Below are 16,392 nucleotides of genomic sequence, written 5' to 3'. Positions count from 1 at the left end.
GGGGGCTGCTCCATCCCTGGCAGTGTTCAAGGCCAGGTTGGACACCTGCTCTAGTGGAAGGTGTCCCTGCCCCTGACAGCGGATTGCAACTGGATGAGCTTTGAGGTCCCTTCCAACCCAAACCATTCCATGATTACGTGATTCTATGATCTGACCTCCCCATTACGCAGCCCCACAGTGTAGTGGGTCCAATTTCCCCGCACAAGCTGCCTCTGCTAGAATGGGTCCCTTTGGTACAGGCTGGGATGCCTCCTCATAGCCATCACTAGGATGGAGGGATGCTGTGGATGTGGGGTTCTGATTTCCCCTCTGCACCCACCCTGTGTGGATGGGGTCTGTCCTCTGGAGGAGCAGGGAAGACAGCCTCTCAGTGACTATGCCCAGTGCCTGTTGTACCCCTTCATGTTTCTCCCTATTCTGAGCTTTTACACTTCTCCCTATTTTCCTTCTGCTTGCTGCTCCCCCGCAGGCCTTTTCCTGGCTCCAAGGCCGTTCTGTCCTGTCCTTCGTGCCCAGGGACTCCCTTGCAGCTGGATCTGCCCTTGCTCTGTCCCACACATTTCTCTGCCGCTCTTTTTGGCGTTCTCCCACCTGTGCTGGCCCAGCCCTGCCCCAGCCGCCTCGAGGGAGCTGCCACAACCGTGTTGTGCTGCCCTGCTCCCACAGCCACCCCGTGACTGCTTTGTTTCAGCCCTTTCATAGAGCCACAGAATGGTTTGGGCTTGAAAGAACCCTAAAGCTCATCCAGTTTCACCCCTTGCCATGGATAGCTTCCACTAGAGCATGTTGCCCCAAGTCCCGTCCAGTCTGGCCTTGAACACTGCCAGGGATGGTTTCCCTATGAGGTTCTGCTGTCTCCACGAGCCCAGCACCACTCCAGCAACCACGTGGAGTGTCTCGTGGTGTGGCATGGTTTTGGCCGGTGCTCAGCTCCAGGTGCCACCATGGATAAACACCACAGATCATGAGCTCTGGGTTTTCTTCCTTGTCCCAGGAGGGTGAGTAACCCTGTGGACTAGAGCCTCTGACTTCTTTATAGCCCCCTGCCTCCTTCCAACCCCCCCCCCCCCCCCCCCCCAAAAATACATGGCATTCTGCTCTTCGAGGTCCACGGAAGGGAGTGGGTCTGTGCAGGGCAAGTTTCTATGTGTACGGAGGCAGAGTAGGGGGCAGGGCTCTGCCAGTCCTCATCTCATGGGGTCAGAGCTACCCCCTTTCCTCACCAGTACTGCTGCAGCCTGGTGCCTCTGCCTGCCAGGAGTGTGCCAGGGAGGCTGCTGTAGCTGTGGGGAACCACACTGTGCAACAAGCCACATTCGTGGGTTTCCTGGGCCTCATGTGTCTGTCCTGCTGACAACAGAATGACAGGAGCAGCTTCACAGGCCTCCTGTGGTGGGCACAGGGAGAAGACCAGCATCCGCATGTGGGGATGGGAGGCAGCAGGTTCTGCCCTTCTACTGTGATGCTGCTCGGGTGGGTGCCTTCCCTGCCTGGGTTCAGCCCTAGTACCCAAAATCTGGGCATCCTGCTGTGCCCACAGCCCAGCAACCAGCTCGTCAGTGGTGTTGGGAGCTGTTCAGAGGAGCAAAGCCAGCTTAGATGGGGCAGCAGGAGAGTGAATGTTGACTCTCCCTTTCCCTTGAGTACATGTGAGCAGCAGCACTGAGGGTTAAGGCACGGCAGCAGAGATGGGGAGTCTTCATGAGGCATCTTGCAGAGAGAAGTTCAGGACCAGTGCCTGTTTAGGACTCCTGCTGCTTAGGAGTGACTGGGTTGAAATCCAATTAAGTTGTAACAGATAAATTAAAGCCCTGGAGATGGCTCTGACTATGGAAATTGCCATGGCAGGATGTACTGTCCCTTCTCCCTTGAGTGCCTGTAATTCTACTGTGCTATTTCCACCACACTGTGTTCTTGCCTGGCACAGCAGTGCTCAATCTGAGACATGGCTAAAGGTCTCCTTGCCCCAGTCCCTCCTGTGGTGCAGGCAGGTACACTTTGAGCAGCTGGAGAGAAGCCAGGCAGGGCTGAGCCTGCAGCAAACCCTGAATTAAACTGCTCAAGCTCCAGTGAGGACAAGCAGAAAGGTCTCCATGGCTCTGTGGAGCTGCAGGTGGGAGAAGAAGGAGGCTTTGTTCTCCTTCCCTTTCTCCTTCTGGACTCTGCACCATCCCCCTTCTCACAGGGAAAAGGCTCAGGGATTGACATCTTCTCCATGACTGCTGGTGATGGTGCATCACACAGGCAGAGCATGGGTGAGAGCCTTCAAACAGCCCAGGGTGGCTGGTGCTGGAGAGGTGCAGGGGATGGGGGTGACCTGTAAGGCCATGGGATATGGGTGCAGGGTGGTGAGGGATGCAGAGGGGATTCCACACAGAAAAACTGGTCCTTGCTGCACTCCCACCTCTATTCCACACTGGCATTGAGTCCTTGCAGCACAGCTCTGTCTGGGATCAGCTAGCAGTAAGCTTGCCTTTGCTCAGACCCAGACCTATAGCATTCCCCTGCTCTCACTTTTCCAGTGTGTGAGAGCCCATCTGCCCTGTTTTCACATGGGAAGTTATTTTTCTTCTTAGCAGCTGGTGCTGTTTTGCCTTCAATAATTGCCTTTAGCAATAATGCTGATTTGTTGCTGCTCAGTAGCACTTACTTTGATTTTTTTGTTGTTGTTTTCAGTTTTCCATGCTAGTTTCATATCTCTCTCATTGTTATTTGCCTTATTATTATTAGCAGTATTATTATCAGTAGTGTTCTACTGTACTTTAGTTATTAAATTGTTCTTATCTCAACGCACGGGTTTACATTCTTTTGATTCTCCTTTCCATTCTGCCCAGGGGAAGAAGGGCAAGTAGCAAGTGACTGCTTGGTTCTGAGTTGCTGGCTGGGTTTAAACCATGACACCATCCATACCTAAGGCTTGTTCTCTGCAAACACACAGCAAAATCAATGGCTGCTGGTGTGGGGGGAGGTCCGGGATGACTGTGGGGAGTGTGTGAAGCTGTGTCAGAGCAAGCACAAAGCTTCATGACAGGAGGGTTTTCCAGCCTGGAAGGGCTGTGCAGACCCAGAGATGAGCAGAACAAGGAGCATCGACTGACTCTGATGATTCCTTTTGGTGCTTCCTCCCAGCATGTGGGTGCAGCCTTTTGGTCCCAAGCATCCCCCCTCATCCTTTCCCCTGGCAACCTCTGCTCTTCTCCCACCAGACATCACCCAGCAGATCTCCACGCTTGCTTGTGCCCTGCATGTTCATGAGATAGGCAGTCCCTAACAAATATCTTCCTCTCCTGCCCCATAGGAAATAGGAGAGGGGGGCACAGCAACATCTGCTCCAACCTGCTGAGGAGGCCTCGTCAGTGTGAGGAGCCCAGAGTACACGTGAGAAGGTCCCAACCCCAGTGATTCATGTGCAGCCGGGTTATGTCCAACAGCACACAGTGCAGGTGATGCAGCAAGACTACATTTCCCATCACGCTGTGCTGTGTGTTGTTGAGCTTGGTGAATGCCTGTACCATGGCTGCAAGCTGCAGCAGCCCATGTCCAGCAGCCAGCAGGGACTGGTAAACTGGAAAGGTCCTCATCATGCAGGCACGTGTCTGACCCCCCATTCCCTACCTGTCACTCCAGCTGCAAGGCCAATGAGGGGCTTGTCTGCAGCAAGAGAGCTGCAAATATTTGTTGTGTCATGGATTTTCTACGAGCAGTCAGCACAGCACCTAGTAGCATTTGCTCACTGCCTCCTGTTATCTCCTGTTGATGCTTCTCATGCCTGGGTGCTGGTATTATCACATCTGCAGAGGCAGCATCCGCATCCCATCCCTATCTCTTAATGGTGGGCAGTGATTTCAGCTCCCTGCTCCCTGCTTCTCCTCAAAAAAGCCAGGGTGTCAGGGGACTGAGTAGCAGATGCCTGAACCCAGCTGAGTGTGTAACTCCTGGAAGCCCTGTGGGCTGTGAATATGAAAACATTGAGAACACTGATAAAACAAAGCCATCGACCTCTGGAAAGGAGGGACAGGCAGCTCTGGTCGTGCCTGCACCATCTGTGACATGCAGCCAGGTGAGCACAACACCAGCAAAGCAGAAAGCTTCATTGGTCACCAGTAGCTGGTCACCTTATGCCAAACTGATAGGGACAATGCCTCCAGCAACTTCCACCCTGCCTGCTCCTGAACCAGCCTGAACAGCCTATCTTCCTATGCCTGCCATGCTTCCATCCTACAGGGGTGCCATCAGGAAACAGAACTGCTCCTTGTTCTCTTGACGTGGCCCTGGGAAATGGGGCTCTCAGCAGCTCCACACTCATCCCAGGAGGCTGTGCCAGCCTCACTCCATCTCCTGCATCTTGCCAAGCTATTAGTAATACTGCCTAGCCATAGCACAGTGTCCTGAGGTGCTTGTGGTTCTGCCAGATGTAAGCCAGAAATAGAGATGCCAAGAACCTGGTCTGGCTGCAGTGTGGGCTGAGCTGGACCACATCAGAGTAGGTTCAGGACTAGCATCAGCTGAGCTGGTGGGAGCAGCCCTGTGACCCACAGCACCAGCTGCAGGAGAGCAGGGCTGAAACTGCTCAGTGGGTCTTGGCCTAGGGGAAATGGGTCTTGGCTCTTCACCTGTGTGGTTCATCACGGCCCTTTGATCTGCAAGACTTGATGTTGCTGCAGGGAGGAACAGCACAGCAGTGTGGAGGGAAAGGCCAGTGAGGGCATGCATAGCTCAGCACAGTGCCTGCCAGACACCCACAAGAACAAACCCACACGCACAACCCAGCCCCAGAGACCCTATGTTAACAAACCAACAACCTCAGCCTTGCCCTGGCTTCCTTATCCTTCCTTACTTCCCTACTCAGAGCTGATAAAAGGAAAACATTCTGCAATAAAGCAATGCATCAGGCTGCAGAACCATTCACCTGTCAGCTCTGAGCTTCTGTTCGGGAAGGGTGCATCCCACCACAGCAGCATGGGTGAAAGTCCCCGTCCCTTCTGCTGCCTTATCCCCAAGCAGAGATAGTGGAGCCCTGCTTGTCCTTTCAGATGCCTGAGCAAGAGGTAGGAGCTACTTTTTTGGGGTTGGAAGGGACCTTTTGAGCCAGTGGTCACTCAGGCCACACCTGTGTGAGTAACTCTTTGGCCTCAGCAGTCCTTTAATTATCCACACCACTCGTCTGGCTCCCTGACACAGTTTTTGGCCTGTCTAAATAGGTCAGATTCAAGGGAGGTCATGGGCCAGGACCATTCCCAGGAGGAAACATGGACACAGCCACCTCCTGGCAGAAAGGATAGCTGAGCTGCGTGCCTGCCTTCCTGCATCTACTGGTCTATGATTCTATGGCCAGTTCTTTGTGCACCAGCAAGACTGGGAGCTCCCTGTGGCTGGGGGCACTTCCCAGCCCTTTTCCTTGTCCCCATGCCCTGTCCAGACCCTGTGTGACAACACAGGCTGGAGCATGGCCGTTGCAGGGAGGGAAGGCAGCTATGCTTTGTTCAGTGTGGAAGTCTCTGCCATGCTGCTGCTTGCAGCCGATTCAATCACAGCTCTTTATTGCTTCTCCCTCCTGTTGAAAATCTCATTAGGTTTAGCACGGTCTGTGAGCAGCACTGCCAGGCTTTCACATCTACAGTCCTCTCCCATGAGTCACCATGCTCCACGGGGCTGAAAACCCTTCCTGTACCCGGCCAGACGTGGACAGGTCTGGCACAGACATGCTGTGCCAGGATCTTCCGCAAACACAAAGGGAAGGAGGTGTGTGTTGTTCTAAGCGGTGATGTCTGTACAACACAGCACTGAGGGAGCAGAGCTGTCCATACACAGAAACCTGGAATAGACATGAAGAAATTCTTCCCTGTGAGGGTGCTGAGGCCCTGTCACAGGGTGCCCAGAGAAGCTGTGGCTGCCCCATCCCTGGCAGTGTTCAAGGCCAGGCTGGACGGGGCTTGGAGCAATCTGCTCTAGTGGAAAGTGTCCCTGCCCATGGCAGGGGGCTGAAACTAAATGATCATTAGGGTCCTTTTCCAACCCAAACCATTCTGTGATTCTATGAAACTACAGTTTAGTGCCATCATCATTCTGCCAAGGAAGAACCTGTGTTCTTATGAAAATAAGGATGGAGAGCAGGTCCTACTCAGCTATGTTAGTGCAAACGTGTGATGCTGATTGTCCCTGGCCAGCAGCAGTAGAAACAAATCATGCTTGAGCTTGGATGAGTGTTGGCAGTGCTGCCTTGACCTGGGACCTGTGCTGGCACCAGCAAAATGTAGAGCTGAGATGAATGGGACAAGGCTTTGATCCTGCTGTGCCCTGCATGCTGGAGCCCTGTTCCCAGGCAGCACCTGCATGTCACCACCGCACAATTAATACCTTTGATTATCGTGGCCTAATTTCTGTCCACCTGTGTCATGGGTGGCTGGGCGCCCCACCCTGCAGAGCCCTTGCTCTGCAGTGGCTGATTGCACCAGCACTGGACAAACTGGTGTCCTGGGGTAATTACAGCCGGTGCTGCAGGCTGTGGGTGAGCCAAGCGTGTCACCACTGGTCCAGCACCTGGGATGCAAGTCACAACATGATGCATGGTGAGTCCTTTCTTATGGGACATTCAGGAGCATCTGTGTGGATGCCCTGCAGCCTGGACTCTCAGGAAGGGCCATCACAGGCATTGTCTTGCCACGCTCCCCAGAGGGATGCTGATCTCCTCTTTCCAGTGCCAGTCAGAGATTTAACTTCCTGCGTGGAAGGGTGAAGCAGCATCCACCCTCCCTCCTCACTGCCTCCCTTCCGGAACCTGCCTCCCCATCCTGCTTGTCTCAGAGCCCTGGGCTCCATGGGATTTCTGCGGGCTGAGAGGGAACGGACAGGGCTAAGTGGGGGTTCTTCATGGGAGGTTGTTGCGTGATACGGGACCTTCCCTTTGTCCTCCCGTCAGCTGTGGTGCTGCTGTAGATGTGCTCAGGATCTTGGCTTGATCCTGGGCTGAGACGCACGTGACTTTATGCACGTATTTATACCACAAAGGGCAGCTGCTCTCTGGGCTCCAGGCACCATGCCATACCTACCACTCTCACTGACTTACCAGGGCACAGTGCCCTCCTCCCTCCTTCTCCTACACTGCTCAGACCCAGCCTTGGTCAGAAGCAGGGCTGCACACTCAGGAAAGGGGTGAGGGGGGTCCAGACCAGACCTTGGCTTGTGCTCTGATGATGGCAACTGCATGGCCAGGACATGGCCATGCATCCTGGGATGCATCATGCGGGAGCTGTGCCAGCTTGGGTCTCCCCTGTATCTGTGATGCCTCCTCCAAGGCATGATGGGTGCATCACCATGCAGGACAACGTGGCTGCACAGCCCACAGAAGACCAGCTAACATCACCAGATGTGCCATCTTCCCCTCCTTCAGCAGCCACTGGCTCCATTTCACCAGGGAAACAGCTGCTTGGCTTTTTCTTCCCTATTCATCCCATTCCTTCCGGGCTTGGGATATTTTGGGCACTTCTCTGTTCCCAGCTACCCTGGGTGGCACAGGCGGCTCCTCAGGATTTGCTTTCCTCAGGAAGCTGTACGGGATGAGAACTGAAAAGTGGAAATGCCAACCCCTTTATTTAAGACTCTGTATGGAAGGAGACACTCATGACTCCACCACATGTACACCATCAGAGGCCTATGAAAGAGCTGTGATGAGTGAGGCCAGCACATGGGCTTGGGTGGAACACTTGAATGAGAGCAGTGTGGAAAGGCTTATGTAATGAAGGAGGTGCAGAGTGAAGGGTTTGTCTAGGAGACAGAGAGCTGTCCCATTTGGGGAGCGAGAGAGACCACAGGCACAATATGCCAGAGGGCAAAAGCAGGAATCTGGGTATGCAACACGGGTGCAGAAAGGGCAGGTCAAGAGTATTGATCTTGGTGCAGAGAGAAGCAGCACCTTCAGCCAGAAGGGCTTGGGGGCAAACTAATCTGACCTGAGATGCTGCTCCAGATCTTACAATTCCCACCTCCTGGTTCCCTGTCCAAGAACTAGGGCAGGACGTGATGAAGACGGCCCTGGGGATGGGAGCAGGAACGTCTGGACCACACGTGGAAGTGCTCAGAGGTCAGAGCTGGAAAACCCATTGCTGACCACATCTTCCTCAAACCAAGACGCAGCATCCCACGCCTCCCCAGCCTCACTCCACCCTGCTCCCAGCTGCAAACAACTTATGTCCAATTCTGTGTGCTAAGAATATCTTTACGGGCTGTCATCAAGTGCACAGCTGGGTGGGAGAGGGCTGTACTCTGACAGTGAAAGGGAGTGGGGTGTTTTTGGTGTAGGTGTGTGCTGCAGGATGGCTGGGGGGCCATGGGCTGGCTGTCATTGCAAAGGGATGTGTGCCACGACAGCAGTGCCAAGTCAGAGAGTCTTGACTGGCTTGGGTCCGTGCTTCTCTGGAGAGGGGTACTCAGATGGGGGGTACACACAGATGGAGTCAGGAAGGTGGGGAGATGCTCACTGTGGAGAGCAGGCAGCAGGTCCTGCTCCCTCCCTTGGAAAGAGGGTGCTGTAGCAGGCAGAACAGAGAGGAAGCTCTTGTGAGACCCTACTTGCAGCACTGTGGGCAGTTCTGGTGTCCCCAACACAAGAAGGACATGGAGCAAGTCCAGAGGAGGCCACAAGGATGATCAAGGGCTGGAGCAGGTCCCCTATAAAGACAGGCTGAGAAAGTTGGGGCTGTTCAGCCTAGAGAGGAGAAGCTGTGTGGAGACCTCATAGAAGCCTCCCAGTATCTGAAGGGCACCTACAAGTTTGCTGTGGAGGAACTCTTCATTAGGGACGGTAGTGACAGGACAAGGAGTGATGGGTTCAAAGTGAAACAGGAGAAGTTTAGACTGGATATAAGGAGGAATTTCTTTACCATGCGGGTGCTGAGGCACTGGAATGGGTTGCCCAAGGAAGTTGTGAATGCTCCATCCCTGGCAGTGATCAAGGCCAGGCTGGGCAGAGCCTTGGGTGACATGGTTTAGCGTGAGGTGTCCCTGCCCATGGCAGGGGGGTTGGAACTGGATGTGCTTAAGGTCCTTTCTAACCCAAACCATTCTGTGACTCTGCAGTTATCCATCCCCCCACGGCCTGCTGCAGCCCTGCCCAGCACCCAGGAGTGTCCTCCTTGGGACCCCTGCACCCCCATCACACGTCCACTATAAGGCCCTGGTCCTGGGGCAGACCAGACCGCGGGCAGACCCGCTGGCTCCAGAAACTGCCTCGGGAGGAGCGATGGCAGCTCAGGGTGCCCACTGCCACAAGGGGGCGCGCCCGCCCTGGCCACTCTCTGGGTGACGGCAGAGATGCGCCGATGCCACCCCTCTCCAGCGCACCTCCCAGATGCTTTGGGTCCAAAGCAGACTGTGACAACCCATCATGACCATGCTGTCACTGCTGGGATCCTCCTCCTGCCTCCACAGGTGTGCGGCTGTCCTGCCAGCTTTAGGTGGGGACATGCTATATAAGATCAAGATGTCTGGGTTTCATTGTCAGCTTGAGGAAGAGGCTGCAGGGTTCCTAAGTGTGGCGTATCATGACAAGGACTCAGGTCAGTGAGGATACTGAGACAAAACTATTACAACTAAGCCCTTTTATCCCCTTGTTCGGTACTTTGCTAACCTGCTTGAGCGAGCCACGCTCAATTTCACTGGCTTCTGTAAAAATCCCCCAGGTAAATAGCCCAATGCTGAGCACACGCTGTTCTCCTGAAGACAGTTTCACCTTCTTGCTTCACTTCTCACATTCCCCATGTCCTCTCGCCTTCAACTGAAACTCTTTGTTACAACAGCATCCTGGCTTATCCCCACAAGGCTTGCTTGGTACCAAGGCCTCAGAGCTTGTTCTCTGAGCGTTTCCCATGCAAAACCTATCGCCTTCACCTCCCACATCTCCCCCTTGTTTTATACATCTACTACCAATACCTGCTTAAGGGCTTGCTCAGTAAGAGATTGTATAAGTTTCATTAAACAAGGAATACAAATTAATAAGCTAATAAACACTAACAAAAGTTCCCAATACACTAATTTTTTTCATCCATGCTCCTAGTCCAACAAATAAACCTGAAAAAGGGTTACAGTCATCCTCAACCTGAAGTTCTCCTGTTTGTATACTTCTGTGAACTGATTCAGAATGGTCTGAAAGGTTCATGCAACACAGGCCTTCAAAGTCCTCACACCCATGACCATGGGCAAGGAGATAAAAGTCTATGGCAGCCTGATTTTGTAAGGTTGCATGTCTTATGCAATCTACATCAAGGAGACTGGAAAGAGCATTGGATGTAGCATTTGTTTGCTTTGCATAGAAATATTTGGGGTTAACATTGTTAATCTGCCTAGGCTACAAGCGCCTCCTCGTAGGTGAGAAGGGATGCCAGGCCACACTCGATCTCCACAGATTAAAAGGAAACCTCGAGAAAGTGATATCCATGCATTAGAAGAGCAAGAAAGGTTAACAGAAATATAACTACACCATACAGAAGCATTTTAATAAACAGCTAAAGAAGAGTTAACATTTTGCACTGATTGGTTTCGACCTGTGTAATGGAAATATAAACACGTCTTTCACAGATCCTAACAAACCAATTTCCTGTGGTTCTAAAAAGGCTACTGGTCTTTGCACCACCCAGCCATCCCATGTGTCCACAGGGTTCGAGGCTGCCGTTGCTTGGGCTGCTGAGGGGATGACAGCCTCCATCCAGTCGTCCAACAGCAGTCCTACCAGGCGTGTACTGAAAGGATTCATAGGTGTGGCAACGGACTGGCACAGGGTTGTCTCTTCCTGTCACACTGGCTAATGCTACCCAGATGTTTTCTTTTGGCTGGGAGGGAAGCCACAGTAGGGTCAATCCTCCTGTGATGCAGAGGCAGAAGACAAGACCAGACGAACCTATTGTGCAGGGACCCAATGATGTCCTTTATCTGTTGAAACACAAGCATAACCTCGTACCCAGGTTATTAAAGGGAACAGGCCTTCCCATTCATAAATTTCAAGGTTACACACTTTAACATGAGCTTTCCCCTGTTTAAAATTTTTAGAACCCCTGAAATGGCACTGTAGCATTGACAGAAGGTACAGAAAAGGCAAACCGTGGTGCATCTTTCAGAGCAAGAGGTATTGTAAGTCAATGACTATGAGAGTCCAAGTTTGTAGTAACATTGTTGGTGAGGGGAGCCTGGGTTGTAAAGCTCCCATATCCTCAATGATCTCATTTAACTTTCTTAGGTCATGTAAAAGCCCCCAAGCAGTATTTTTCTTCTGAATTACAACGACAGCAGTGTTCCATGGGCTGGTTGTGGGGACTGTGTGACCAGCTTTCAGTGGTCACATATGCAATTACAATACGTGTAATTGCAGCAGTTTTTCTTTTGGGAGGGGCCACTGATCTACCCACACGGGCTCATCTGATTTCCAGGTTAAAGGTGGGACCTGCTGCAGAACAGTGGCCCCTAGGAAGAATCTGTGGTCAAGTGCATTCCCCATTGGCCTAAACAGTCTCTGCCCCATAGGGCAGGAGATCCAGGTAACACATAGGGCCTGATCAAGGCAAATCTTCCTTCTGGTCCGAAAATAACAAGCTCTTTGCTCTGTTTTGGAAAGGTATGACCACCAATTTGTGATAAAGAAGCATGCGCTTCCATTAAAGGCCAATGATAGGGCCACTGTGGCGCAGAAATGACTGTAACATCTGCTCCACTATCAACGATTCCTCACAAAGTAATTTTTGTCCCTCCCGATTTTAAAGTACTGGACAACTGGGGCTGGTCCATAGCTAACTGTTGGGCCCAGTAAGTTTCAGGCACCTCTGTAGATGCAAAACATCCTGACCCCTACATGGTGTGGACAGCACGTGGTGACTAGGGTGAAAAACAGACAATTGTGCGATTCGGCTTCCTGCATTCGGCGGCATTGGAGTCCACGCCATTATTTTAATTTCTCCTTCAAAATCAGCATCTATGACTCCTGGCATCACAAAAAGGCCTCTTATTGCTGCAGAAGTTCGTCCAATTAACAGTGCTGCCCTTCCATGCCCGAGTGGGCCGTATGTGACAGTGGGAATAAGCACAACCGATGCGTCTTGAATTATTATTGTCTCTCCCGAGGTGGCCAGGTCCACTCCGGCTCTGGTGCGCAAACTGCGGCAGCTCCGTGAGGGGGCCGTTCGGAAGGGCAATTTGTTGTCATGGTGCGTCCCATCGCAGCGCTCCGCTTGGGTTTTCCCGGTCAAGGCTGGCCATCCCGGTCAAATTTCGATCGGCACTGATTTACATAATGACGCCCTTTATGACAGCGCAGGCAGATTCCAGGTGCTAGCTTTTTATTATTTCCTTTTCGTTTTGGACAGTTCTGTCTCCAATGGCCGTACTGACCGCACGAAAAGCACTGCTGTGACTTAACCGGCAATGCCGCAAATGCTTCCGCAATCAGAGACAGGCCGTGTTGTCTAGACCCGAAATTCATAGACGCATTTTCAACAGCAAGTTGTTTGAAAATATATTCACGTGCTTGCTCATTATCAATCTGTTTTTCCAGAGCCTCATTAAGTCGGTCTAGAAATTTCATAAATGGCTCGTTTGCCCCTTGATTCGGAAAAAAGCTGTCTCTGTTTACCGGCTTCAGGGACAGCTTTCAAAGCCCGCAGTGCCCATTGTTTAACTTGCTGCAAGCCCGCCTGGCAAATCCTGGCTTGCGCAGCACTGGTGCCAAAATCAGCTTACCCCAGTAATACATCGGCAGCGACCGCTCTCAATGGGTCATGCGCCCCCAACGCTAAGTTTTCAGCAGCCTGGACGCCCGCGAGTGTATTGTATGTCCGTCATTATCAAGCGGAACAACGTTTTGAAATCATTTGGGGCAAATACATAAGCATCACAGACAGACTGTATCAAATGAGTTGTACATGGGGCCTCGAGTCCATGGTCCGTCACTGTTCCCCTGATCTTAGTTAAGAGCACACGAGAGACCTTCCCACCGCGGCTCTTGGTCCGGCACATACACCGCCGGGAAAGCACGCAATACATCTGCATCCCCCGCCCGTCTCGCTTCTCCCTTTACAGCTGCCCATTTATCATGGGGGTCTGTGGGATATAAATCAGGCTCCTTTTCCGGATCAACAGGCCCTGGGTCAAAAGGACCATCCCTGTCAGCATCAGCATTACCAAGCGGCAGAACCGCAGGACCAGCAACAGCAGAGTGAGTTTTTGACCTCAGGGCAGAGTCCGGCAAAGGGGGCGGTGGTAAAGGAAATGACGGTGCCTCTTCTGCTTCCTGTGGTTGCGAGCCGACATGAACTTGCAAAGTTTCAAAAATAGTTCGCAAAGGGCTCGATAAGTGGCAGCAACTTTATCATCTTTGGTGGCACAGTCCCACAAATTAAGTCAATTTTATCCCAAATCTCCGGGGTATAAATATTAGCAGCATTTATAGATGGATCGGCTTTTGATGCCCAGAGAAGGATACGTTTCAACGCTTCCTCATCTACTTTTTTCCCCATACTTCTTAAGAATATTAACAAAGACTTGTAAAACATTTTGTTGTTCTTTTGTTATAAAATATATATATATATATTGTTATCGTTCTCAAACACTTACCCTCGTCCTTTCAGCGTGCATTTCCTTAGCTCGGCTGAGCTACGCCACCGCTTTCGTGCCCCACACGTTGGGCGCCGTTTGTGGCGTTATCACGACACGGACTGAGGTCGGGGAGGATACTGAGACAAAACTTTATTACAATGAAGCCCTCTTATCCCCTTGTTCGGTGTTTCCCAAGCCGCAAGAGCGCCCCGCGTTCAATCCCATTGGCTTCTTTAACCAACCCCCAGGTAAATAGTCCAATCGCAATGCTGATCACGCGTTGTTCACGCGACAGTTTCCTCTTCTTGCTTCACTTTTCACGTCCCCCACGTCCTCCAGACTCCGGCTGAGATTCCTGGTTACAAAGACATCCTGGCTAATCCCCCCAAGGCTTGCTTGTTTGCCTTTCCTGTCTTTCAACGTTCCAACTTAAGGCATGTTCGGTATAAAAGCCTCAGAGCTTGTTCCCAGAGTCTTTCTCATGCAAATCCTATCGCCTTCACCTTCCACACTTAAGCTCAGCGTGGCATGGTGCATGGCTTTTGTCCTCCTGATAGCACGGCAAGATCCCTTTGTGGAAGAAGGCTCAGCGCTGGTGGGATGGGGGAGGTTGCTGGAGGGGTGAGGAAGACCCCACAGCAAGGGCTCAGGACTGGGATGTAGCTGGGATCCTGTGTGAATTTTCCAGCTCTCCCTGCCAGAAGAGCCCCTGGGCTCTGGCAAAATACGGGCTACAGCCGTGGCTGTGTCCTGGAGAGGAAGCAGCAGCATGTGGGCACCCGCAGATCACAAGGGGTCCTTCTCTGGTGCTTTGTGGGAAGTGGACCCTTGCCTGGCCATCCTGGATCTGACTGGGTTACCCTTCCTAGGCCTGATCCTGACCCCCCATCCCAGCCTGGCCTCAGCTTACCCTGTCACCATGGCTGTGTCTGATCGTCTATAGATACACCAGGCTTCCACAAGGACAAGTATGGGATAGGTCAGGGGATGAAGGCCAAACATATTTGTGAAGTCTGACACAGGAATAGACTAATACAGGAAATCTGTATTAGAAAGCCTCTAAGATTGTTGAGATTGCTCTATGAGACTTAGTCCTGCTGCAAGGGCTAAAGTGGTATGTAAAAGTGGCAGACTATGAGCAACCCACACATGCTGTGTTCTTGGAAGCACACAAGAGGTCTCAACAGAGCTGGAGCTCATTGTCTCCTGTTGATCATGACATGCCGAGTTGGATTCGTGAGTTGCTGTGTTGACTTGACAGTCCCTTGGAAACCTTCTCTCATTTGAACTCTGCTTTATGGTTCCCAGTGAAGTAAGGCATCATCAATTTAACTAACAGCTCTAATGTTAGACTGTAAGAGCGGGGCGTATGATGGAGTGCAGTGGGTTTCAGTATTTCTACATCATTTTTTCTAGTGCATGCTATACACCAAGACAACAAATCTCAAAAAATGATGAATTTCTGAGGAGGCCAAACACAGATTTCTAGGCTCCAGTGCATTTCAGGATATGGGAAAAGAGAAGAAATACATCAGCTGTGCTAGGATGCCTCTTGCACTACATGTACCTTTTGGAAGCTTGGCTGTTTTCTTTCACTGTTTTTCATATGTTAACGAGTGGCAGTGAGAATTTCTACATCTATCACTGGGATTTTATGATACATTACCCAGTGAGTGCTGGCTGTGGCCATTCTCTTGGGTGTTTTCACCTTTCCTGGCTGCACGGGGATAAAAAAAGCCCGGCTCCCAAAGCCCAGGGAACCCCAAGGAAACAGCGTGGACATGACATAGTGGTGCTGCTCCTCTTGCTGTGAGCTTGCTGGAAGTCTTTACCCCATTAATCTCACATCAGCTGTGTGTGAGACAGCTGATGTTCCTGAATGGACCTTAGGAGAGACCTAGATTTCAGAACCCTGTCAGTGTTGCTGCTCTACTGGACTAATGCAGGTAGATTCACCAAGCACTGTCTTGCAGTGCTGAGGATGGTGGCTCCTGGGAAGGATTTGCCATGAAACTCTGGGTTAACTGGTCCCAGCTGTATGGGTCTGCACCTCTCCTGTGCTGGGTTACATGGATACCTTTACAGAGTGGCTCAGAGCAAGTTCTTCTTTGCCCTGTGATACCTGACTCTGGCCTTTCTCCTGGTCCTTGCGCCTCTGCTGCTTGCAAGGGGGCAGAAGGACCTTGGTTCCAAGAGCTAGGGGGAAGCCACAGAAGCAGGAAAAAGCAGCTTCCACCTCTCTCTTTACAGAAAAGGTTTTACTGCTCCTCTACCTGCGTATTTGCTACATGGCCTTACCCTGTTCAGCCCATAGCAGCTGTGTTGGGGAGGGCTGAAGCTGGTGTCTGCTTCACTCCTGAGATACTTGGGCATCCATCAGGTTGTGGTGTGGTGAAGCTCTATGTGGGGATGGAGGGCAGCAAGCCTTGGTATGCTGGGAGTTGGGTGTCCCTCCAGAGAGTGGGTAAAGTCTCTGGAAGCAGCAGATGGATGCCTTTCCTATCTGGACACATGAAGCCTGGGCAATTAGAGCAGTGATGCATTCCTGGGGCAATCCAGGCAGCATCCTTATTGCAGGGGAGCACGGTAGTGGTGGTGTTCAACAGGCGTGAGGAGCTGTGAGATGAATCCCTGTGTAAACTGGAGTGCTGCTCTCTCCTGTAGTCCCTGGGGCTGGGAAGGCTGTAGTTTGGTGGGATGCTTGTTTAACAGTGTTCTGTTCTTTGTCCATGCCAGGAGTGCTGGTGGCACTTTCTGAGTCCCTGCTGGGCTCTTCCTATGGACAACGTGGGCTTACAGAGATTGGGTGCTGTTCTA

The sequence above is a fragment of the Pezoporus flaviventris genome, unplaced genomic scaffold (genome assembly GCF_033815535.1).
Source record: "Pezoporus flaviventris isolate CSIRO_AGI_PZ_B2104156 unplaced genomic scaffold, CSIRO_AGI_Pfla_v1 ptg000100l, whole genome shotgun sequence".
Taxonomy (NCBI): Eukaryota; Metazoa; Chordata; class Aves; order Psittaciformes; family Psittacidae; genus Pezoporus; species Pezoporus flaviventris.
This window is presented reverse-complemented; position numbering follows the sequence as displayed.